This window comes from Mobula birostris, chromosome 16 (genome assembly GCF_030028105.1).
Source record: "Mobula birostris isolate sMobBir1 chromosome 16, sMobBir1.hap1, whole genome shotgun sequence".
Taxonomy (NCBI): domain Eukaryota; kingdom Metazoa; phylum Chordata; class Chondrichthyes; order Myliobatiformes; family Myliobatidae; genus Mobula; species Mobula birostris.
The window spans coordinates 79598313-79623989 of NC_092385.1; the positions used below are offsets into that span (position 1 = coordinate 79598313).

At 42.4% G+C, this 25677-nt stretch overlaps 1 long non-coding RNA gene across 4 annotated transcripts; it reads right to left on the reverse strand.

The window, feature by feature from the left end:
* Positions 1 to 569: 569 nt before the first annotated feature.
* Positions 570 to 24650, reverse strand: LOC140211270 (uncharacterized). Of its 4 annotated transcripts, XR_011889411.1 has the most exons (5): positions 24081 to 24643; positions 23288 to 23823; positions 20486 to 20534; positions 14174 to 14785; positions 570 to 1679 (listed from the first exon to the last, which is right to left on the reverse strand). It is a non-coding gene; the product is annotated as an uncharacterized lncRNA (long non-coding RNA). The 4 variants fall into 4 exon arrangements; XR_011889410.1 differs by lacking the exon at positions 570 to 1679 and having other exon boundaries at positions 13353 to 14785; positions 24081 to 24629; XR_011889413.1 differs by lacking the exons at positions 570 to 1679; positions 14174 to 14785; positions 20486 to 20534 and adding an exon at positions 20643 to 21093 and having other exon boundaries at positions 24081 to 24627.
* Between the last annotated feature and the right edge of the window lie 1027 nt (positions 24651 to 25677).

Here is a 25677-nt window from a genome sequence, read left to right on the forward strand (position 1 = left end):
CATACTCTATCTTCCCTTTCTTATTTCTTGTTTAGTTGTTCTTTGTTGCTTTTTAAAGTTTTCCCAATCCTCCAGTCTCCCACTAATCTCTGCGACTTTGTACACATGAGCTTATAATTTGATACTATCTTTTATTTCCTTAGATATCCAAGGCTGGCTCTCCCCAGACTTACTGTCCTTACTTTTGACTGGAATGTATTTTTGTAGAGCACTGTGAAAAATCTCTTTGAAAGTATTCCACTGTTCCTCAACTGTCCTATTAAATAGCCTGTGCTCCCAATCCACATTAGCCAACTCGTCCCTCATCCTGTTGCAGTCTCCCTCTTTCAAGTATAATACGCATCAACAGGAATTCTGCAGATGCTGGAAATTCAAGCAACACACATAAAAGTTGCTGGTGAACGCAGCAGGCCAGGCAGCATCTCTAGGAAGAGGTGCAGTCGACGTTAGTCCTGACGAAGGGTCTCAGCCTGAAACGTCGACTGCACCTCTTCCTAGAGATGCTGCCTGGCCTGCTGCGTTCACCAGCAACTTTTATGTGTGTTGCTCAAGTATAATACACTAGTTTTAGATCTAACTATTTCATCCTCCATCTGTACGCGAAATTCAATCATACTATGATCACTCTTTCCAAGAGGATCACTGACTACAAATTCGTTAATCTTACCTGTCTCATTGCACAGGACTAGATCTAAGATAGTATTTTCCCTTGTAGGTTCACTAACATGCTGCTCAAGAAAGCCATCATGGATGCATTCTATGAAGTCCTCCTCAAGACTTCCTTGACCAACCTGATTCACCCAATTTATGTGGAAGTTAAAATCCCCCAGGACAACTGCTGTTCCGTTCTTACAAGCCTCAGTTATTTCTTGGTTAATGGCCTCTGCCACTGCAATATTTTTATTAGGTGGCCTATAGACAATCCCACCAGTGATTTTTTTTTTCCCTTTACTATTCTTAATCTCTACCCAGATGGACTCAACATTCTGCTCCGTATATCTTATATCGTCTCTCACAATCGCCCTGATCTCATCCTTAACTAAGAGCGCCACCCCACCTCCTTTGCCTTCCTGCCTATCTTTCCGTATTACCTGATACCCTTGGATATTTAATTCCCAGTCATCTCCACCTTGCAACCAGGTTTCTGTAATGGCCACTAGTTTGGTACTGATCTGTGCCACGAGTTCACTAACCTTGTATCTAATACTACGGGCGTTTAGATAAAGTGCCCTTTTACTCGACCTCCTTTTAGAATCTAGTGACCTATGTGAATTTTGCTTTTTACTTTTATGCACCCTACTCTTACTTTTTTCTTCACTAACTGTAGCTTTGGTCTCTGCATCACTTTCCTCTTCTTTTCTGCATGGGTTCCCATCCCCCTGCCATATTAGTTTAAAACCTCCCCAACAGCACGAGCAAACAATCTCCCTAGGACAGTTATGGCACAGGACTAATAATTCAGTACATTCTTAGTCTAAGTCCTATGACAGATGCTGAAATTAAAATGATGAGCTCAACCAAATAAAATCACCATGAAATTCACTGTGTTATAGTGAAAGCCTAATCAGACGATGGGAGATCTCCGAGAAATGTGAAAGTGAATTCTCTATCCAGTTATCCTGTGTGAAGCATTAATCCACAATAAAAGTTGATCCCTAATGTCCTCTTTGATGAAGTGCCTGTATAAAACAAATCAAGCACACTCAGTTGTTATTTTTTAAGATTAATTTGATCATCAGGAGACAAGAAGGTTTTTTTTCCCTTCCATCAATCTGTGCTCAATCTCAATAATAATTTTCGGCGGTAACAGAGCAACGCTCACAAAATGCCCAAGTCAGGAAAGGAATAAACAGTCAACACTTTGGGCCGAGACCGTTCCGCAGCATTTTGAGATACTTAGTGCAGTGAAAGATTGAGATGAACTAGAGAGTAGGGCAGCTTTGGGGTTGACTGAGTCAGTACTGTTGCAAAGAGAGGACAATAGCACGTGTGTCATTGCACGGTGACCATTCTTAACAATCCAGCAAGTAAAAAGCCAGTGGACAAGATATTAGGGATTGAATGGGGTTCCTTTAAAGTGAAATAGTAATCCAAGATCACCCTAAAAGATTCTGTACATCTTTCACAGAACAGAAAGCAATTTCTTCATAATCAATACTTACTTGTCAGTAAATATCATTGAAAAAAATTTATCTACCCATCAACCATTATGAACCATTAGAAACTTGCCATGGTGTGTTTGAGATAATCTTACCTTAAATATACACTTTGAAGAGTGTAACAACAGAATGTGCAATATCTTCTCCTGATAGATAAAATGATTTGGAAAAGCAGCACTGAACTAAAGCTTGATAACAATTGGACACAAAGCAATTTTGATTCAGTATAAATTCCATCACCTTACAGAAGACGAGACTTTTGAAGATAAATGGTAAAACAAAGTCATGCAAAAATGTTAATTCTGAAATTGTTTGGCATAATTAATCATTAACACTCAGTCTTTTATGCATTTAGTCAAATTTCTTATAGTAAAATTGCATTTTTGATTGTGGTGTTCAGCTATGTTAAAAATTTACTCTCATCCATTTTAATTAGTTGAAATAAAAATGTGTTTGTAATTCCTTCTGTGCCTTATGATGTGAAATGGTTTGTTATCAAGACTTGCAATGAATATTCACTTTTAGTCCTGATAGCGTAACTGAGTTGATCTTCCCCTGTTTCATTCTTCATTCTGGGAAGAAAGTGGACAAAAAGAGTTGGAACTCCATAAGTATGGTACTGCCATAAAACCCAACATGCTTCCAGGCATGGGGATCCCAAAACAGTTTAAATTAACCATTGACATTTAAAACTGGTATTACACTGAGCGCCATCCACTGTGCTGGCCACAGCTCAGCATTCCCATATGCCCATGTCAATGGCACAAGATCAGCTGCAAGCCTACACTCCAAATTGACAGAGCATCGTCTTGGAAATTCACTCACTGACTTTAAGGCAAATGGTTTCCATCTTTGTTGTTGTTGCATCTCGAAGAACTTCATAAGATTTTTACATCACCAAGAGATGGAAAGCAATGGGAGAGAGGCTGCTTTAGGGTGTGGATTTCACTGTAGACAATTGATAGGGTTAACACACAGAGCACACAGAGTGCTGTACACATATGTCAAATTGTAGACTGCATTGCTTGACAGGAAGCATGGGGAGAGCCAAAGAAAATGAACAGTAAGATTGTCCTTAAAGGCAAAGTGGGGGAAGGGCAAGGGCAAGGAAATTTTCTTCCTGTTTTTCTGTTTCAAAAACAATGTGGAATTTGCCAGGGATGATCAGATGTTTTTCTTTAGAATAACAAACTGAAAGGAATTTGAAGGAATTTGTTATAACCTGCCATGTTCTCCCCCCCTCCCCACCCCTTCAGATGTTTGGCCACTTTAAACTACCGACATTGATCCTTAAAAAACAGCTGTAGTCCTTAATCGGCACGATGTCTCCCATTTAGCTCATCTTGTGGGTAAACATTTTGGTTCCCAAGACGAGTGTTGCAGATGTAGCAGAGCCTCCAGAGTGTAGAGCGTCTGGCTCGGATCCATATTGCTTGAACTGTGTCACTTCCCAACCGTGCAACTTTGCAACAGACCTTTTTTTTTTACAGATTAAAGTGATTTGGCTGAACTTAGGCCAACTCGTCATTATATGGACGTAGCAATGCATTGAAACAAAGCCGTTGTGGTATTTTAGCTGTTCAGAATGGATGGAAATAGATGTCCCTTCAAACATCTGGAAGGGGTTCGCTGACAACATTCCAGAGGGCCTGAAAATATTCTAATTTCCTTTTGTTGCAGATTATCAGTATTTTTCATGGTATTAGTAAGGCTTTTTTCCCAAATTTATAGAAAGATGTTTTGATCTGGGTTTTCTTCAATTTATATAGAAGTACAAATAAGGTTATCTAAGGGCCAATAGTTTGTCTCTGACCGAAGAACTTACAAGGCCTCAGATGAAAAGTAAATGCTGTTTAAAAGAAAGGATAGTCCACGTTAAAGGAACTCGACAAGACAACAGTGGGGTCTGAGAAAGTCTAACTTTCCAAAATCAAATTTAAAACTGAGTCAGCTAGCATTGGTGAGTCCAAATCAGAATCAGAATCATCCTACTTCTGCTTTTGGATATGTCCATTAACAGGTGCTGGAAAAGCCGTCCTGCTTCAAGACATAGACCTCTTTTAAAAGGCAAATAAATTACTACAGCACGTGCAGAACCCCAATCCAATTTCAGGTGAGAAACCCATCAGAAGTTAAACCACAGCTTCATCCAGTCGACAAGGCATTGATGGCTTGTGGCCAGCATCATGGTAAACACATACATAAAACACTAGCACAGATAACTTTGCTTAGAAAGAGGCCTTGTTAAAATAAAACAAGATGCAGATCTGATCTTGCCATTTCAAGTACATCTGCAGCAAACTATGCGTAGCTTAAAGAGCAGTACATAGAGGGGATCCGAATGCTGAGTTTCCTTGCAGCTGCGGAGGAGGTTAGGGTGGGGTAGAGATCAACCACTGGAGGGGAAGATTTCACTCAAGTTCCATCACAGATGAGTCAGTGCTTGGAGCCAAGGAATTTCCAAAATCTGGACATCAGTAGAGACTGTCCATCCTTAACTGCCTTTGCTTTGGTGGTGAGCTGCCATTTTAAATCACAAGTGAAGCCAATTCCTCAGGGCATTTGGTAGACGATTTCAGGATTTAGACAGTGACGATGAACAAACAGTGATGCACTTCCAAGTCAGAAAGGTGTGCACTCGATGGAGGACAGGCATTGGGCGATGGCCTCATTCACCTTCTGTCCTTGTCATTCTTAATGGCAGAGAGTGAGTGTGCGGGTCTGGCAGGCCCTTTCAGAACATCTGGGCAGATAACCATGCTGCACTTTGTAGATAATGAACACCATGGTCACCGCACACCAGTGCTGGAGGAATGAGTATTACCTGGGGTACAAAACAAACACCTTGCTTGCCCTATTGTTGAGATTCTTGGATACTATTATAGCTGCACCTCTTTTGGCAGGTGGAGTACATTTCTTCAAACTCTTATTGTGCCCTGTACATGTACATATCAATCTATACATTAATACAATGCCACCACCGAGACCTCATCACGAGGACAGCGAACTGTTCGCCACTGAGCCACATCACTAGGACAGCGAACAGTTGACCGTGCCACCACTGAGCCTCATCACTAGGACAGTGAACTGTTCACTGTGTCACCACTGAGTCCACGTCGTGAGAACAGCGATCTGTTCAACACCGAAGCCTCATCACTAGAACAGTGAACAATTCACCATGCCACCACCGAGGCCTCATCACTAGGACAGAGAACTGTTTAGCTTTTCAAGCACCTGTTTAAACCCATCCACAGCTCTACCTTCATTAAGCACCTTCACCACTTCCTGGAAAATATCAATCAACTTAGTAAGATACAACTTGCCCCACACAAAGCCATGCTGATTGCCCCTAATTAGGCCATTATTTTCTAAATGCAATTTGAAAAGTTTCAAATGATCCAATTGCACCCAATCTCCAGCTCCTATCCATAACCAGTCTATTTTCACCAAACCGAGCGCACAATGGCATATTGGTGCTGAATTTCTGTGCGGTCAGTTTAACAAGGCCTATGAGATACTCAAGAACTTCCAGCCCCCGGGTTTTATTCAGGAACAATTTCCTTTCAAGACTCAAGGAGTCAGGAAGAGGTCATTCATTTCTCAGTGTTGATCCAACATTGATTGTAAACAGCAGCACGGAATTTTTCAAGATTGTTATCTGCTTTTAGTCAGTTGTGTGCTCATTAAATGTTTGATCCTGTCCAGTCTGTAAATCTTCCCCAAGTAGAGCAGAGTAAACGAATGGGAAAGGAAAGCTGAAGCTGACAATGGAGATCAGTGTGTGTCTACAGCAGGTGGCGTTCTTGCACTGTGTTCAGGAATAGCTTTCAGCAATGATTCAGAACAGAATGTAGATGCAGCTGGGAAACAACAATGGATAGATGCTCTGTTAAACGTGCCTTTGTTTTGCTCTTCCCAGCAGCTGGATTGTTTTGTAATCAGGAAACAAAAATGAGATAATTAATTATTTAGCTAATTCTTCCAGTAAGATAGCAATGTGCATGGATGCAGTTGCCTCTATGTGGCCAACCAAAGCTGTTATTGTCCTCTAAAAACCTCTTTTTTATGATTTCAAAACACTGCTGGACATTAAGAATTTCAAGTAGTACAGGTTTACTCCATCAGGGGGTAGTTCACTAGAAAAGGAGGTGGAGGAGCTGGACTTGGTGCAGACAGTGTTGCTGAATGGTGTCAGGGTCAGTGCATGACGGTGTGCTGTCTAACAGCAACTGATTGTCTTGGTCATTTTTCATGTGGTCACAAGATCCTGTTGGACGCTTGTAACGTGGAAAGCTGCAAGTCTAGTTCACGGGTTTACTGGCGGAACTGACGGTGGGGGGGCTGTGTGGCTTCGGTGGTAGCAAGGACAAGGTCTGAAGCTCTGGTGACCTCAGCTTGCAGCTGCCCCAAAGAGATGCGTTGGAGCTGGTGATGGAGGTGGTGAGACGCAGTTTCATGCTGGGCTCAGGGCTGTCCTCCACTCGGTGCAAATTAAGCAGGACTGTGTTTGACTACAGACTTCTGCCGGCATGTTCATGAAGTCAGGAATTTTGGCTATATTGGTATCGGGGTGGAGGGGGGGTGCTCCTGCACAGGGTTGAGCCACAGAAAGTTGTAAACTCAATCAGTTCCATCACGGTCACTAACCTCCCCAGCATCCAGGACATCTTCAATGAGCGATGCTTGGAAAAGGCAGCGTCCATCATTAAGGACCCCCATTACCCAGGACATGCCCTCTTCTCATTGCTACTATCACAGAGGAGGTACAGGAGCCTGAAAACACACACTCAATGATTCAGGAACAACGTCTTCCCCTCAGTCATCAGATTTCTGAACAGACATTGAATCCGTGAACACAACTTCACTAATTTTTTTCTCTTTTTGCTCGATTTCTTTAATTTAACATTTTATAATATGTGTATGAAATATGTATGTACTTCTTTCTGTAATTCACAGTTTTTTATTATTATGTATTGCACTGTACTGCTGCCACAGAACTACAAATTTCATGCCGTATGCCAGTGATATTAAACCTGAGTCTGATTATATTCTTCTGTGTGATGGCACACTTACTGCTCTCTTATATGGGCTGTTTGTGCCTTGTGCTGTGTATGACCGTGCAGGTACTGTGTTTGGAGCACCTTGGCTCCAAAGGAACATTGTTTCATTTGGTTGTATTCATGTATGGATGAATAAGAATTGAACTTGAACTCAGCATCGCAGCAAAATGCTTTGTTAAAGTCAGATCACAGAAGGACATGCAAGAATGACATCCTGTCTGACTTCAACATCCTCAAAATTTGAACCCATTACCACCTTGTTTCTCAGGGACTAAATAATACTTCCTTCTAAGAAAGCAGCTGTGAATAACTGTAAATGATACCTCACAGCCTTAATGACAAACATTTACCAACGGGGAAAGAAAGCACTTCTAAATACAGGGTCGTTTCAATGTGACTGTGTATACTTTTGATATATTGTACTAGCCATAACTGTGAATTGAATGTGGACTGGCTGTTGTATTCCAGTCTCCTTCCCAGAGCACTCCGTGTCCATGTAGTTGTGTTCACTTTCACCTCCAGTTCTTTACTCATGACTTTGTAGTTGAAGTTGCTGTGGGATGGTATTATCCATCTGATGCAGGCGGTACTGGGCTGCTTATATGACAGTTACATAAGGACATAAGAACATAAGAAATAGGAGCAGGAGTAGGCCAATCGGCCCATCGAGCCTGCCCCGCCATACAATAAGATCATGGCTGATCTGTCTGTAAACTCAGACACTAGGCCTCAAACTGTTCACCACCGAGGCCTAGTCGCTAGGACCATGATATTTTCAACACTGAGGCCTCGTCACTAGGACAGCGAACTGTTAACCTGTGCAAATACTGAGGCCTCGTCACTAGGTAGCGAAATGTTCACCACTGAGGCCTCGTTACTAGGACAGTGAACTGCTCACCACCAAAGCCTCGTGACAAGGACAGAGAACTGCTCACCGTACCACCACCGCGGCCTCGTCACTAGGACAACGAACTGTTTACCACCAAGGCCTTGTCACTAGGGCAGCGAACTGTTTACCTGTGCTGTGTGCTACATGCCTTTCAAATTATACTTTATTTACTTATTTATGGTAATATTTTGTTTTATGTGTTGTGTGTGATATATGTTTTTGGGTTCACCGTGGTCCAGAGGAATGTTGTTCTTTTGCTTTTATATATGTAGAGATGGATAACAATAAGTTTGAACTTGAACTTAATGGGAGCTAGAATTCCCTATGGAAGACGCTGGCAGAATGATGGAAGTTCCAGGTGTCGGGGGCCTGAAGTGTATGAAGTTTCCGTTACTGGAGAGAACTTGGTTGAGAGAGGTGCAGGACTGGGTGACTGGAATTTCAGAAGGATGGCAATCTCTGGAAGAATAGGATGATTTGGCAGGTGAATGTGTGGCTGAGGAACTGGTGTAGGGGGCAGGGGTTCAGATTTATGGATCATTGGTATCTCTTCTGGGGAGGTGTGACCTGTACAAAATAGACAGGTTACACCTGAACCCAAAGGGACCCAATATCCTTGCAAGCAGGTTTGCTGGAGCTGTTCAGAGGATTTTAAACTAATTTGGCAGGGGTTGGGAACTGGAGAGATAGTTTTGAGGATGAGGGGGTTGGTTTACAAACAGAGGCAGTGTGTAGTGAGACTGCTAGTAAGGAGAAGTTGATTATAGGTTAAAATTGCAATCAAGAGGATGAGTTGCAATATAAAAGTGGACAAAATTGAAAAGGGCGAATACAGAACTGAAGATGTTATATTTGAATGCACACAGTACAGGAAATAACATAAATGAACTTGTAGCACAGTTACAGATAGGTGTGTATGACGTTGTGGCATCACTGAATCATGGCTGAAAGAAAATTATAGCTGTGAGCTTAGTGACCAAGGATACACATTGTTTCAAAAGGACAGGTAGGAAGGCAGAGGAGGTGGCACGGCTCCTTAGGTAAAAAATGAAATTAAATCATTAGAAAGAGGTGACGTAAGGTTGGAAGGTGTTGAATTATTGTGGGTAGAGCTAAGGAACTGCAAGAATAAAAAAAACTCTGATGGGAGTTATATACAGACCCACAAACAGTAGTAACAATGTGGTTTACAAATTACAACGGGAGATAGAAAATGCATGCCAAAAGGGCAATGATAAAATAGTCATAGGGGAATTCAATATGCAGGTAGATTGGGAAAATTAGGTTGGTGCTAGATCCAAAGAGGGGGAATTTGTAGAATGCCTATGAGATGGATTTTTAGAGTAGCTCATGGTTGAGCCCATCAGAGGATCAGCTGCTATTCTGGATTGGGTGTTGTGCAATGAACCAGAATTGATTAGAGAGCTTAAGGTAAAGGAACCCTTCGGGATAAGTGATCATAATATGATCAAATTAACCCTGACATTTGAGAAGAAGCAGCTAAAGTCAGATGCATCAGTATTATAGTGGAGTACAGGGAATTACAGAGGCATGAGGGAGGACCTAGCCAGAATTGATTGGAAAAGAACACTGGCGGGGATGACAGCAGAGCAGCAATGGCTGGAATTTCTGAAAACAGTTCAGAAGTTGCAGGAGGGAGGAGAAGATGGCGGCACAACGCAGCACATGCAGCCGTTCCAAACTGATATCATATCTGTGAAGTAGGATGCCGTGCACATTACTGATTTGATAGAGACGGACGTGAGAAGCACGGAGGAACATTTGGAGTAACTTCTGAAATGCCTGCTTTGCTGCCGCTGCTACTGGGTGATCGAGAATCTCTGGAGGGAAGGCCCCAAATCCTTGGCCTTGCGTATCGCCTGTTGCCGGGGCTGGGGTCGAAACGCTCGGCAGAGATGGTGCTTGGTGCTCGGTGTCAGAGAGCTGGTCGGAGGCTCGGAGTTTTTGGACGGACTCGGAGTCGGACTGTGGTCAGATGCTTCCAGGATGCTGCATCGGCAAGTTTGCGGTGCTGGAGGTTCACCGTCTGCATGAGATGATGGGACTTCGAGAGACTCTGTGATTTTACCGTGCCCATGCTCTGTTCTTATCAAATTACGGTATTGCTTTGCACTGTTGTAACTATATGTTATAATTATGGGGTTTTTGTCAGTTTTTCAATCTTGGTTTGTCTTGTGTTTCTGTGATATCATTCTGGAGGAACATTGTATCATTTCTTAATGCATGCATTACTAAATGACAATAAACGAGGACTGTGTGTCCTCATAATCTAATCTAATATAATCTATATACATCCCAAAGAGGAAGAAGTATACTAAAGGCAAGATATCACAACTGTGGCTAATAAGAGAAGTCAAAGCCAACATAAAAGCCAAAGAGAAGGCACATAAAAGAGCAAAGATCAGTGGAAATTGGAGGATTGGGAAATATACGTAATTGATTTACTTGTTTATTTATTATTATTATTATTTTTATTTTATTTATTATTATTATTATTATTTCTCTGCTAGATCATGTATTGCATTGAACTGCTGCTGCTAAGTTAACAAATTTCACGTCACCTGCCGGTGATAACAAACCTGATAAAGCTGATGATACAGAGACAGGTTAAACAGCAGGTAGTTTTGAGGAAGTGGAGAGGCTACATAAGGAGTTAGACAGATTCTGAGAAGGTGTAAAGTGGTGGCAGATGGATACAGTGTTGAGATGTGTATGGTCACGCACTTTGGTAGAAGAAAGGAAAACATAGTCTATTTTCTAAATGGAGAGAAAATTCAAACATCTGAGTTGCAAAGAGACTGGGGAGTCCTTGTGCAGGATTCCCTAAAGGTTAATTTGCAGGTTGAGTTGATGGTGAGGAAGGTAAAAGTGACGTTAGCATTCATTTCAAGAGGACTAGAATATAAAAGCAAAGATGTAACGTTCAGGCTTTATAAAGTACTGGTGTGCCCTCGCTTAGAGTATTGTGAGCAGTGTTGGGCCCTTATCGAAGGAAGGGTGTGTTGACATTGGAGAGGGTTCAAAGGAATTTCATTAAAATGACTCTGGGTTTGAAGGGCCTGTCACATGAAGAGTGTTTGATAGCTCCGGGCTTGTACTCTCTGGGATTCAGAAGAATAAAGGGTGACCTCATTGAAACCTATCAAAAGTTGAAAGGCTTTGATAGAGTGGTTATGGAGGGAACCTAAAACCAAAAGACACAGCCTCAGAATAGAGGGGCGTCCTTTTAGAACAGAGATGAGACGAATTTCTTTAGCCGCTGAGTGGTGAATCTGTGGAATTCATTGCCACAGGCAGCTGCGGAGGCCAAGTCATCGAGTATAACAAATAAACTCTTCTCGGGCTCCAAGCCGGGTACAGGTATCGATTATAACTGATGTTTCAGTGACAAACTCTGCCATCTTCTTCAGGGATGATGCTTGGGTAAGTCCAGTGGTACTTATAGCCTCTTAATCCGTCCCTCTTGATTGGATGATGACTAACGAATCAGATTTCCACTCTCCCACCTCGTTTGCAATTGAATTTCACCTCTTACTTAGAGCGAGACCTCTGTCTTTGTTAAAATTCTTTTCCTCTAGTTTTATTTCAACAGCTTCCTTCACCAGGTGGTCCCAAAGGCCATTGGCGCGGCGCAGTAGAAAGGAATCCCTGTGAATGCGGAGCAGCATGTATTGGCCAGATGGGATGCAAGTGGAAAAGGGGCACAGGGGGTGTATCTGTTTGGGTTACCTGGACAAATCTACGGAAGCAGAACACTGCATTCACAATGGCCATAGGATTGACTTCGCCATGACATTGGGTGTTAGGACCACGTGATAAAGGAAGCCATTGAAATAAAACTAGAGGAATGAATTTTAACAAAGACTAGGGTCTTGCTCTAAGTAAGAACTGGAATTCGATTGTAAACAAGGTGGGAAAGCAGAAACCTGATTGGATGAGGACTAACCAATCAGGAGGGACAGATGATGGCATATAAATACCACTGGACTAGACTTACCCAGGCATCATCCCTGATAAAGATGGCAGAGTTTGTCATCGAAACGTCGGTTTAATCACTACCTGTACAACTTGGCTTGAAGCCTGAGAGGAGTTTATTTGTCATATATGCTGGGAAAGTATTAGATTCTTTTTCATTGAGTATATTTAACGCAGAGGTTGATAGATTCTTGATTAGGGCGTGAAGGGATACAGGGAGAAGGCAGAAGATTGGGGTTGACAGGGATGATCAATCATGATGAAATGGTAGAGCAGACTCGATAGGCCAAATGGCCTAACTCTACCGCTTTTTTTAATTTCAGGAATGCGTTATCTAGCCAGTGTCTGACTTGGTATCGATATATTATTGACACATGTACCCAAGATACAATGAAAACTTGTCTTTCACACTGTTCATACAGATCAATTCACTACACAGTGCGTTGAGGCAGAATAAGGTCAAAGCATAACGATGCAGAATAAAGAATACAAGGTACTGAAAAGCTGCAGTGCAGGTGAACGATGAAGTGCAAGATCATAACGAGGTAGATTGTGAGACCAAAAGTTCACCTTGTTGTACAAGAGGTCCATTTAACAGTCTGATAACAATGGAATAGACACTGTCCTTCAGCCTGCTGGGACGTGCTTTCAGGCTTTTGTAACTTCTGCATGACGGGAGAGGGTAGGAGAGAGGATGTCTGGCCTGGGGGAGGTGGTGTCTTCGACCAACCGGGCTGCTTTACTGAAGCATCGAGAAGCATGGGTAGAATCCGGAGGGAGGCTGGTTGCCTGCTGTGTAGATAGGCTGCTGTACATACCAGTCACAAAAGCAGTGTAGGTTAACATGTTCTCCTGCAGCTGTATCTGTCAAGAGGCAACTGGAGGCTATCAGTGCCACTATAAAGGTCTTTAAAGGTCTTTCTTTCTTGCTTCAAAATGAACTTACATGTGTTGGACACAACCAAACGATGGCGCTAACAGACAGAAGAAACACTCCACAATGCTTTTCGAAGGGATTTATCCAGTAAAACAGTATAGGACCTTAGACCTTTCAACCTCCTCCATAGTCAATCTAACCCTTCCCTCCTACGTAGCCATAGCCTTCCATTTTTCTTTCGTCCAGTATGTACAGGTCAGTTGCTGGTGTGCCATTTAATTAACCTTTGTACAGTGCCTATAAAAAGCATTCACCTCCCTTAGAAGTTTTCACATTTTATTAGTTTACAGCATGGAATCACAATGGATTTAACTTTGCTTTTTTGACCCTGATTAACAGAAAAGACTCTTTCATGTCAAAGTGCTTGGAGTGTTCTTTTGTCTTCATGGAGTAGTTTTTGCCAGGATACTGACTCACCAGCAGTTGGACCTTCCAGATACAGGTGTATTTTTACTACAATCAATTGAAACATTGAACACCTTGACTGCACACAGGTGATCTCCATTTAACTGATTATGTGACTTCTGAAACCAATTGGCTGCACCAGTGATGATTTGGAGTGTCATATTAAAGGGGGTGAATACTTATGTAATCAATTATTTTGTGTTCTATATTTGTAATTAATTTAGTTCACTTTCAAGAGATCTGTTTTCAGTTTGACACGAAAGAGTCTTTTTCTGTTGTTCAGTGTCAAAAAAGCCAAATTAAATCCACTGTGATTCATTGTTGTAAAACAATAAAACATGAAACTTCCAAGGGGAGTGAACATCTTTATATTTTTTTCTGTCCATGCAAATTTAATTCACATCAGACTCTGAGAAGGACTGGCTGGTGCTGCATAACTTTAGTCTGTTTTCTAAACAAATTTGGAACAGTGACGAGGCTGAGAGAAAATGGGGAGTAGTGTCCTGCCCTACCATGGTCATAACAATCCTGTAGCCTCACGAGCAAAGTTCAAAGTAAATTTATGATCAAAGTGCTTATGTCCTCACATTCTACTACTGAGATTGACAGAACGAATGAAATAATAAAATCAATGGAATATTACATATAAACAAAGACTGACAAGCAACCAATGTGCATAAGATAAACCACAAATACAAAAATGACAATAAAAATAACAAATACTTACTTGCTAAACAGTAAATAAATAGCACTGAGATCATGAGCTATCGAATCCTTGAAAGTGAGTCCACAGACTGTGGAAGCAGTTCCGTGTTGAAGTGAGTGAAGTTATCTGCTCGGATTCAGGAGCCTGGTTGAAAGGTAATGACTGTGCCTGAACCTGGGGGTGTTCAGCCCCAGGCTCCTGTACCTCCAGCAGCAAGAAGAGAGCGTGGCCACTCGATGGAGAAAGCTGCCAAACTACATTTAGATGATCGTCCATAATCATGCAGAATGATGCAGCAGACTAGACAGAATAAATGGTCTGTGGGCTCCTATTTCTTCGGTCAGTATACATCTATAGAAAAGTGGTGGGGTGGAGATACATCACTACCAAAGGAGGTGTAAGGTACTCTTTCCCTCTGCTAGCCTGCAGGTCACCCTAGGGGAAAGTGTAGCACCTGCTTAGCCCCCCGATCAAGGTCATATCAAGCCATGGGAGCAGGTGGATGGTCATATGAGCAGCCCGTGAATATCACAACTCCTGGTTATGTGACCACTGATGCCAGGCAGAAAGTCTGTGAAGAGTGATGACGGCTGGAGTTACCACTGCCCAGAAGAAGGCAAAGGCAAACCACTTCTGTAGAAAAAGATTGCCAAGAACAATCAATGTCATGGGACCATGATCGCCTATGTCATACAACATGGTACATAATGATAATGATGATATATATTTCTCCTCACCTATCTTTAAAGGCTATTATAGTCATTTAAAAAAAATCTTCCTTTCAAGTTTACTCACATGCTTCCCATTCTCTCACACCCCTTACCACTCCTCATCTTAGTCATTCCCTTGGTATTCATTTCAGAATGCTAAATTGAAACCAGTCTCAGTTTTGCTACTTTTTTGAGTCTCTGTATGTGCCTCCTCTTTGGAGCTAATATGGCCTGCATTCCCCTGTTAACTACTGTTGAGCAACCCTTCCTGTTTTATCTCTGAGCCAGGCAGGAAGGAACAGTTGTTGCAGTTTCATTCACGTCATCCTTTAATCTTTGTCTTTCCCAATCAATCTCCTCAGTAAAGTTCCTCAATCTATCCCAGCCAGCTTTTGCCTCGTCCTGACAACTGAGGCATCCTTGGCCAACCATCTGATCCAGAGCAGACAGTTACAGCTCCATACTCAAGAATTATTCAACGTTCAATAAACAAAACTTATAAAGTTATTGTAATGAGGTTTTAGGCAGGCCCAAACCATCTTAGCAACTATTTTCTATAATGATATGTTTAAACTTGCAATGTTATCGGTGCAGATTGGAAAAGAAGATGGACTTGATTATCTAGCCATCTACATAGTAATTACTCATATCATGGGGCTAATGTTTAAGCTGGTGATCTTTTACAGCCAAGGTGCAAGATTTTTCAATACATAAAAAAATCACAGTTATACTTCCACTATACATAAAACTGTGCGCCAGTGCTTCCTCAGATCTCTCTTACCTTAGGGTATATTTTAATAAATGTGTGTGTGAAGTTGATTTCTATTTAATGATTTGAGAAATATCATATAAACCATAAAAAAATGTCAGTCTTTCCCACAAAAACATTTCAACATGTTGAATGCAGGATGTACACAGCAATGGAAACAATTAGCAGTTAAAGTTGCAAAACCAACTTCTGATTATTGAAACATCCTCTTTGGAAACGTATGCGTGATGTCCTGCTCAGGCCCTCCAAACATAACAGTAACGAGACTGTCACTCACGGGAGTCACTGAGTCACCGATAGTGAAGCTAACATTCGTTATGAATTAATTGCCAGTTCATTGAATTGTAACTGCCTTGGTCAGTTGCATCTACAGCAGGTTTTCAGTTTTGCACTCTGCACCAGAGATTAAAGTCTGTCATGAGCCTTGTGGCCCAAAAGGCAGGTACTTACACTGGTTTCCGTGGTGTGAAGCGACTGAGAGTACGAGACTCCCCCCCGGATAGGACGCCAGTCTATCGCGAGGTTACCCCCAGCATTTTTGCCGGTACCCATTCTCAGCTGGGTAGACTGGAGCATTGTGTGGTTAAGTGCCTTGTGCAAGGACACACATGCTGTCTCGGCCGAGGCTCGAACCCACGACCTTCAGATCGTTAGTCCAATGCCCTAACCACTTGGCCACGCACCACACAAACTCTACACCCCAGGAAAGCTATTAAATTGGAATTTGCAATTGAGTGAGATTTTGTATTGAAATATTTTGCACATTTGGCCATGATTAACATTCTCTGACAATTTCCCTAGAAAGCTCAAAGGCACGAAATTCTCTTTTCCCAATGGCAGCTGACAGCAAGCAATAGCTCAAAGGGATCAAGCTGGCTGAGCTGCCAAATGACATTGAGGAATTCCTGCAGGTAACACATCATGAAAACGGCAGCACAATTTTTCAACTAATATTTTCAACAGTTCAGAGTATCATACTGCTTTACAGCACCAGCATTCGGGGTTCAATTGCTGTCACTGTCTGCAAGTATGGAGTTTATATGTTCTTCCTGTGACTGCATGGGTTTTCTTTATATGCTCCGGGTGTTTTCCCACACTCCAAAGACGTCAGGGTCAGGGTCAAATAGGTCACGGGAACGCTATGTTGGCACCAGAAGCATGGTGACACTTGCAGGCTACCACCAGCACATCCTTGGACTGTGGTGGTCATTGACGCAAACAAAGTATTTCACTGTATGTTTTGCTATTTCGAAGTGTATGTGAGAAATGAAGCTAATCTAATCTAAATAAAGACTGCAACATGTACACGTTGCTCAGCTATTGCCTCAAAACTAATACTTAATGAAGAATAAACTTTTGTTCATTACATGTTGAGATATTTATTTGAAATAATTGCAAATCACATAGGTAGAGGTATTTTTCAGGGTTAAGCAGAAGTATATTGGTCACTTAGGCCTCATGAAATAGCTGCAAAGAGGAAAAGCCTGTACAGCACTCCTCAACTACTAACAGCTGTTCTGGTGTTTTCATATTAGACTGAAATCCCACCATGGCTGTCAGTATCAGGTTGTAGTAATGGATAATATGGATAGCCTAGCCTTCACTATAACTGCAAAATTGAGGCCATCCTGAGAGAGTTGCCATTCGGTGAGGAAGCGTCTACATTTGAGCTAAATATGATGAATGTGTCCAAAAATAAGTCTGCTGCATGCATTTCTCCTTTTTTATATGATCTGCGATCTGACGTTTTATGTTAGAGGTCTCGAGTGTCCAGAAAATTTCCCATCAAGCACTGGGGGGGTATTAGTGCAAACAAATATCTTGACAAGTCAGGGAGCCATGCAGACAGAGGCAGGGCCTTTGGCGTAGCCGCTCCACGCCAACCACAGTGCCTTCTGGAGCTGGTTTTCATTTGCTCATACCCCTCTAAAACCTTCCTGTCCATGTAACTGCCACAACCACTTCCTCTGGCAATTCATTTCACACACTGACCTGGATTGAAAAGCTACCCCTCAAGAATTCTGACAGATTATAAAAACTCTCATTTTTAAAAGGATTTTTTTTCTAATTACAGACAAAGCAATGGAGTTTTGAGAAATAAGACAAGGCTGAAATATGAAAAGACTTCAAACTATTCATTTTTAGTATTTTAAATTTCATGGCATTTGAGCTAGTTATTCGAAAGAATTTGCATTCCACACACTCAAGATTTTCAGCACCCTCATCAGTAATTATAATCTGGTGATCAATAAAAAGTAGTCAAATATGATTCAAGGGTAAAATTTTCAATGTATTTTAGGTGTGCAAACAGTCAATTTCTTGTCACATCTCTGATTATGCCAGAGCTCAAAAACACAGCTCAAGTTGTATCTATAAATTCACCGATGACAGCATTCTTGTTTGCAAAACGTCATATGGTGATGAGGAGACAGAAAGGAGTAAGATAGATCAGCTGTTTGAGTGGTATCACAACAACAACCTTGCACTCAAAGTCAGCAAGACCAAGGAATTGTTTGTGGACTTCAGAACGAGGATGTCAGGAGAACACACACAAGTCCTCATTGAGGTATCGGCAATGGAAAGAGTGAGCAGCTTCATGTCCTCGGCATCAACACCTCAGGGAATTTATCCTGGGCCAACACATTGCTGCAATTATGGAGAAGGCACACCAGAGGCTATACTTCATTCAGGATTAGATGGGATTTTGTAGGTTACTAAATTATCCAGCAAATTTCAACAGATGTATGTTTGAGAGCATTCTGCATTGCTGCCTGGTATTGGAGGCCCTTTAAGACATAGAATCGAAAGAACCTACAGAGGGTTGTAGCTCCATCATGGGCAGAAGCCTACCCACAATCAAGAGCATCTTCAAAAGGCAGTATCCAACATAAAGAATAATCGCCATCTGGGACATGTTCTCTTCCCATTACCACCATCAGGGAGAAGTTACAGGTGCTTGGAGACACACACAAGGTTTTAGAAACAGCTCCACTATCAGATTTCTGAACAGTCCATGAATCCATGAGCACTACCCCACTCTTCCTCTTTAGTATTATTTAGTTATTCATTGTAACTTACAGTAACTGTTATGCTTTGCATTGTGCTGCTGCAACAAAACAACAAATTTCACACGGAAAGTGATAATAAACTTGATTCTGGTTCTGAAAGGGCAGTTGCAGCATTGTTTGCAAAGTCGCCCATAACTTTGCCTGCAGTTCTGAGCTTCCCTGGTTAATTGCTCAGGTGTGTGCACTGAATGAAATTCAGCATCTTTATCCACTACACCGGAGTCATAGAAAACTACAGCATAGAAACAGGCCCTTTGGGCCATCTAGTCCATGCCAAACCATTTAAACTGCTCGGTCCCATCGACCTGCACCCAGACCTTAGCTCTCCATACCCTTCCCATCCATGTACCTATCCAAACTTTCCTTAAAATATTGAAATCACCACTTCCCCACTTGTGCTGGCAGCTCATTCCACCCCCTTACCATCCTCTGAGTGAAGAACTTTCCCCTCATGTTCCCCTTAAACATTTCACCTTTCATCCTTAACCCATGACCTCTAGTCTCACCACTCAACCTCAGTGGGAAAAGCTGCTTGCACTTAGCCTATCTATAACCCTCATAATTTTGTATACCTCTATCAAATCTCCCCTCAATCTTCTACATTCTAGGGAACCTATTCAATCTGTCCTTATAACTCAGTTCCTCCATTCCCAGCAACATCTTTGTATATTTTCTCTGTATCTTTCAATCCTATTTACAGTACATCTTTCTTGGAGGTAGGTGACAAAAACTGCAGAGAATACTACAAATTAGGCTTCCGCAATGTCTGATACAACTTCAATGTAACATCCCAACTGCTAGACTCAATACTTTGAGCTATGAAGGCCAACGTGCCAAAAGCTCTCTTTAGGACACTATCTACCTGTGACGCTACTTTCAATGATTTATGGACCTGTATTTCCAGATCCCTTTGCTCTACTACAGGGGTCCCCAATCATATTGTTTCCTCGCGGCCCGGTAGCTGTCTGCGGATCAGTGGTTGGGGACCGCTGCTCTACTACACTCAGTGTGCTACCGCTCAGTTTGTAAGAGCTACCCTAGATAGTCCTAGTGATAGAAACATAGACAACCTACAGCTCAATACAGGCCCTTCGACCCAAAAAGCCGTGCCCAACATGTCCTTACCTTAGAACTACCTAGGCTTACCCATAGCCCTCTATTTTGCTAAGCTCCATGTACCTATCCAGGAGTCTCTTAAAAGACCCTATCATTTCTACTTCCACCGCTGCCGCTGGCAGCCCATTCCACGCACTCACCACTCTCTGCGTAAAAAACGTACCCCTGACATCTCCTCTGTACCTACTCCCAAACACCGTAAAACTATGCCCTCTCGTGCTAGCCATTTCAGCTCAGCCCTGGGAAAAAGCCTCTGACTATCCACACGATCAATGCCTCTCATTATCTTGTACACCTTTATCAGGACACCGCTCATCCTCCATCGCTCCGAGCAGAAAAGGCCGAGTGTGCAACACCTCAACTCGCCTGCATTAAATTCCATCTGCCATCTTCCAGCCTATTTGTCCAGCAGGTCCAGATCATGTCTTCCTCACTATCCACTACACCCTCAATCTTGCTGACATCCACAGTGTAGCCTACATTGGACTCGAGGTTCACATCAAAATGGTTGACCCCAATGACTACCTTAAATTACCCAGATAACAATACAATGGAAAGACAATTAGGGTTGAGCCCTTATCGTGTGAAGAAATAAATTTTAAAAAACCTCCAAAGTATTGCTATTGGACTTCTTCTACTTAACTCAGAATAATCTTGCTATTATTCTCACCTCAAAATTCAGCCACAGGAGATTTTGGAGAGGACATAGCCCACCTTCACTGAAATTAAACCAAGAATAAAATGATTTAAAGCACAAGATATATTGGAATTAGTTTACTATTATCACATGTACCAAGGTACATGGAAAAACGTTTTGTATCCATACAAATCATTTCATTACAACAGTGTTTTGAGGTAGTATAAGGGAAAACAATAATGCAGAGTGAAGTATTACGGTTACAGATAAAGTGCAGATTGTGAGATCAAAAGTCAATCTGGTATTAGAGGACCAAACAATACTCTTACAATAGTCAGTAGTTTCCCTTGAGCCTGGTGGTAACGTGCTTTTGGCATTTTATATCTTCTACCCAACGGGAGGGGAAGAAGAGAGAATGCCTGGGATAGGTGAGATCTGCCTGAGGCAGCAAGAGGCATAAACAGAGTTCACGGAGGGGAAGCTGGTTTCTGTGATGTGATGAGCTGTGTCCTTGACCCTCTCAGCAGTTTCTTGCAGTCACAGGCAGAGCAGTTGCCGTACCAAACTGTCATGCTTTCTAAGGTGATTTGACATAGAAGGCGTAAACCTGCTCTTTATGCTCTGGCAGGAAATTGAGTAGCCTATGAGTTTCAAAGTTCAAGGTCAATTTATTATCAAAGTACATACATGTCACCATATACAACCATGAGGTTTGTTTTCCTGTGGGTAATCAATGAAAGGCTGCATTCAACAGGATGGACAACAACCTAAGTGGAAAAAAAACCTGCTTTCCTGTGCTCAATAGTGGGAGGGCTTTACCTGTGATGGACTGGGCCATATCTTCTACATTTTGTAGGCTTTTCCATACAAGGGTATAGACATAGACATACTTTATTGATCCCGAGAGAATTGGGTATTTCCATACCAGGCCATATACTCTCTTTGTCATTCTGACATTGAGTGAGAGGCTGCTGTCGTAGCAACACTCGGCCAAATTTTTAATCTCTCTCCCACATGCTGATTCGTCAGCACTGTTAATACAGCCAATGGCGCGAGCTTCATCAGCAAACTTAAATATGTATTAGGCATTGGAGCTAAGCTTAGCGTCACAGTCGTAAGTATAAAGCAAGTAGGGCAGCGGCCCAAGCACACGGCCTCGTGGTGCACCTGTGTTGATGGAGATTATGGGGGAGATGTTGCCATACTAATCTGACTGGGGTCTGCAAGTGAGGAAATCCAAGATCCAGTTGCACAAGGAGGTAGTGAGGCCAAGGTCTTGAAGTGTATTAATTAGTTTTGAGGGGATGGTAGCATTGCATACGAGATGTGGTCAATGATGTATGCATTTTCACTGTCTTGATGTTCCAGGTTGAGTGGCAAGCCAGTGAAATTGCATCTACTGTTGACCTGTTGTGATGGTTGGCAAATTGGACTGGAACCAAGTCACTTCTCAGGCAGGAGTGATATGTTTCATGACCAACCTCTCAAAGCACTTCATCACAGTGGGTGTAAGTGCTACGGGACAATAGTCATTGAGGCAGGTCACCACATCCTTCTGAGGCACTGAAATAATTGAAGCCTACTTGAAACTGGTGAGTACCTAGGACTGCCAAAGTGAGAGGTTAAAGATATTGGTGAATGCTCCAGCCAGTTGATCAGTTCTCGTCTATGTACCCTGTCTGAACTGGATTCTTTCCATGGTTTCACCCTCCTGAAGGATGCTCTCATGTTGGCCTCGGAGACTGAAATTACAAGGTCATTGGGGGCTGTGGGAGTTTGTGAAGATGCCTCCGTGTTTTAATGGTCAAAGTGTGGATAAAAAGCATTATGCTCACCTGGAAGTGAAGCTTTGTTGTCACCTATATCACTTAGTTTCACTATGTAGGAGGTGACAGCATTGAAGCCCTGTCACAGCTGTCCAGCACCCTTCAGTGATTCAAGTTTGGTCTGGAATTGCAACTTTGCACGTAAGATAGCTTTGCAGAAACCATATCTGAACCTCTTGTATTTATCTTGATTGCCAGACATGAATGCCACTGATCTGGCCCTCAGATTGTGGGTCTCACAGTTCATGCAGGGCGTCTGGGCAGGAAAGGCTCTGAATGATTTTGTAGAGACACACTCATCTACGACTGTGACAACTGTGGTGTATTCTTACAGATCCTTCGATGGTTTATGACTATTAACTTGCAGCAACCAGGCTCAACAAGTCCATCTGGAGGCAGGTGTGCATAGTTAGATTAAAGCGGGAGGGCAAGTTGATCAGTTGGCTAAAAAAGCAAATGAGAATAGAACAGAATAGAAAAGCAAGGAATTTATGCAGATCCTTCATAAAACATTGATTGGTTAAGCCACAACTATAATTTTATGTCCAATTTTGTGCACCACACTTTAGGAAAGATTTGACAGTTTTAAAATGCAGAAGGGATCTTTAAAAGTGAATTTTAGGGATGAGAGATTTTAGTATCATGGATGGACTGGAAAAGCCTGTAGTTGCTCTTAAAACAGAAGGGAACCCAAGAAGGGCAATGAAAATCAGAAAGGCTATAGAGCAAAGCTGTTCCCGAATGGGTCAAGAACCAGGACCATAAGAAGAATACGTCCAGCAAATTAACCAAAAGTGACACTAGCACCAACTTATTTTAATGCTGAGAGCACCTCAGTCCTGAACTCTATTATCAGCAGTTAATGGAGACACATTCTATTCTGCTGTTGAAAAAGGACCTGGATAAGCATTTGAAAGAAATCTGTATTGGGCAATGAAGAACAATGGAATGGGATCTGCTAAGTTAATCTTGCACATTCTACCACAGACTCAATGGGCTGTTTCTGTACCTTGTTTTCTGTGATTCTGTTTAAAATAATCTGCGGAGATCCACTTTATCCAATTTCTTGTGCCACTCTTCCTCCCCATAATGCCATGGATACTTTTAAAGCTTCGCACCACGTAACCCAAGGCATTCTCACCCTTGTGATCATCAATCCGTAACCTGAATAATCCAAGGCTTTTCTGAAATGTCTTATTCAAATGGTTCCACTTAATGGTTCAAATGGTTTCATTTATTATCAGAGAATGTATACAGTGTACAAACCGAAATTCTCACTCTTTGTAGACATGCATGACAAACAGAATCCCAAAAGAATGAGCAGCAAATAGGCCGGCTGGTGGCGCAGTGACCTTGGCGCCGGACCCGGGAGCGGAGGTTCCCGGGTTCGAATCCAGTCGGGTCCGCTTCCGAATACGCTTTCCATCCGTGCCGGGTTGAGTGTCGAGATCGCAACTCAACCTCATAAAATAAAGGGAAAATGCTGTGAAAATGTCTGTGTGAGGAGTGGCGCACCACACAGTCTCTCTTTCTCTCGATCCGCGCCTTGAAAAAAGCCAAGAAAAAGACATCATCACGGACGCACGCAGGCACACGCCAAAAAAAAAAGAACGAACAACAGAAACAAGTAAGAACCCCAAAGCCCCTCTCCCCCTCCCCCTCCCCTGTACAGGCAGCAGCAAAGCATCAACCTCCCCCTCCCTTCCCCCCCACCCATTTCAGCAAAAAAATCAGCACCCACCACCCACAAAACAACAGTAAAGCGAGACCATGATCTGCAGTCAATAAAAACTATTGTTTACCCGACAGTTCGACATGCCACAGGCTGTCTACAAAGGACGGAGAACTGTCACCCATTTTACAGCGAAAGGGGAGACGAACAAACAGTCACTGTTACAACGTTACAGTCTGCCGCGTCGCTTTTTATTCCAAGGTTCTCCGACTGGAGAAGCAGCAGCTAACTCTCCCCACCATCGCGAGAAAGAAAGTGATGGCTCAGCCACTGAGATCTCCATCCGCAGCATCCATTTCACCGCCGCGAACTCCTGACGCTCCTTCTCCCGTGACGACCCAGTCAGCAGCACGGGTCATCCGCTGGGCCGCGCAGGGCCACACCCTGGCACCTGGAGAATGTCAGGAAACGGCGGGTCAGTCGGTGAGCTTCAAGAATGGGAACTCATCGCCATGAAAAGCTGCAGTTCTAGTGTTACTGCAGATCAGGGACTTCGCTAGATCACCAGCCACCTTGACAATGAAAAATAAAGAGACATTAAAGAGAGGAATTTAAGCTGTTTCCGCAGACGAGCTCGAAGAGCCGGTCACTTGGTTCCACCTTAGCTCTACCTAAGATCCAATTCCTTGGATTTTTGGAAAATTCCTTATTTTGTTGGAAGGGTGGAGGGGTTACCATGACAAAACATACTTTGTGTCGTTATAGGGTAATGTAATTGGTAGAAATGTACATAATTCACAAACACCAAGATTAAGTTGGGGTTTCGCTTTAAGAGGCTGGTCTGATGTGATGATGTAATTACAGAAAGTTTTTACACGCTTTGTGTTCAGTTTTTTGGAGTACAATAAATGAATTGTTATGGCTTTTAAATATAAAAAGCCTCCGCCATTTTAATTTGTGAAAAGAACGTTTAGCCTTTGCCTGAACCAATACCATATATTAAATCCTCAGATTTTAAATGTAAAAAACACTATATGAATTTCAAAAAATATCAAATTGCTTTCCAGCTTAATACATTTTTAATATGCTGTAACTGTGGTTATGCAGGTTACTTAAAATTAGCATATTATTACCCCCATAACAGCAAACGTACACTCAGTGGCCATTTTATTTGGTACATCTGTGCGCTTGCTTATTCATGTAAATACCTCATCAGCCTATCATGTGGCAGCAACTTAGTGCAGGCATGGTCAAGAGGTTCAGTTGTTATTCAGACCAGACATCAGAATCAGGACTTTGACTATGGAATGATTGTTGGTGACAGACAGGTTGGTTTGAGTATCTGAGACACTGCTGATCTCCTGGGATTTTCACACACGAGTCTCTAGAATTTACAGAGAATGGTGCGAGAAACAAAATTCATCTGGTGAATGGCAGTTCTGTGGGTGGAAATGCCTTGTTAATGAGAGAAGTCAGAGGGTGGTTCAAGCTGACAGGAAGGTGACAGTAACTCACTATGTGTTATAACAGTGGCGTTCAGAGGAGCATCTCTGATTGTACAACATGTCAAACAATGAAGTTGATAGGTTACAGCTGCAGAAAACCATGCCGGGTTCTACTCCTGTGGCCATTTTATTCAGTAAACCACACCGGCTGTCGCCTGAGTACTGATCTTATGGCTTTAGTTCTTCGAAGCTTCTGCAAAGAGAGGCTTCACAGAGAAAGGA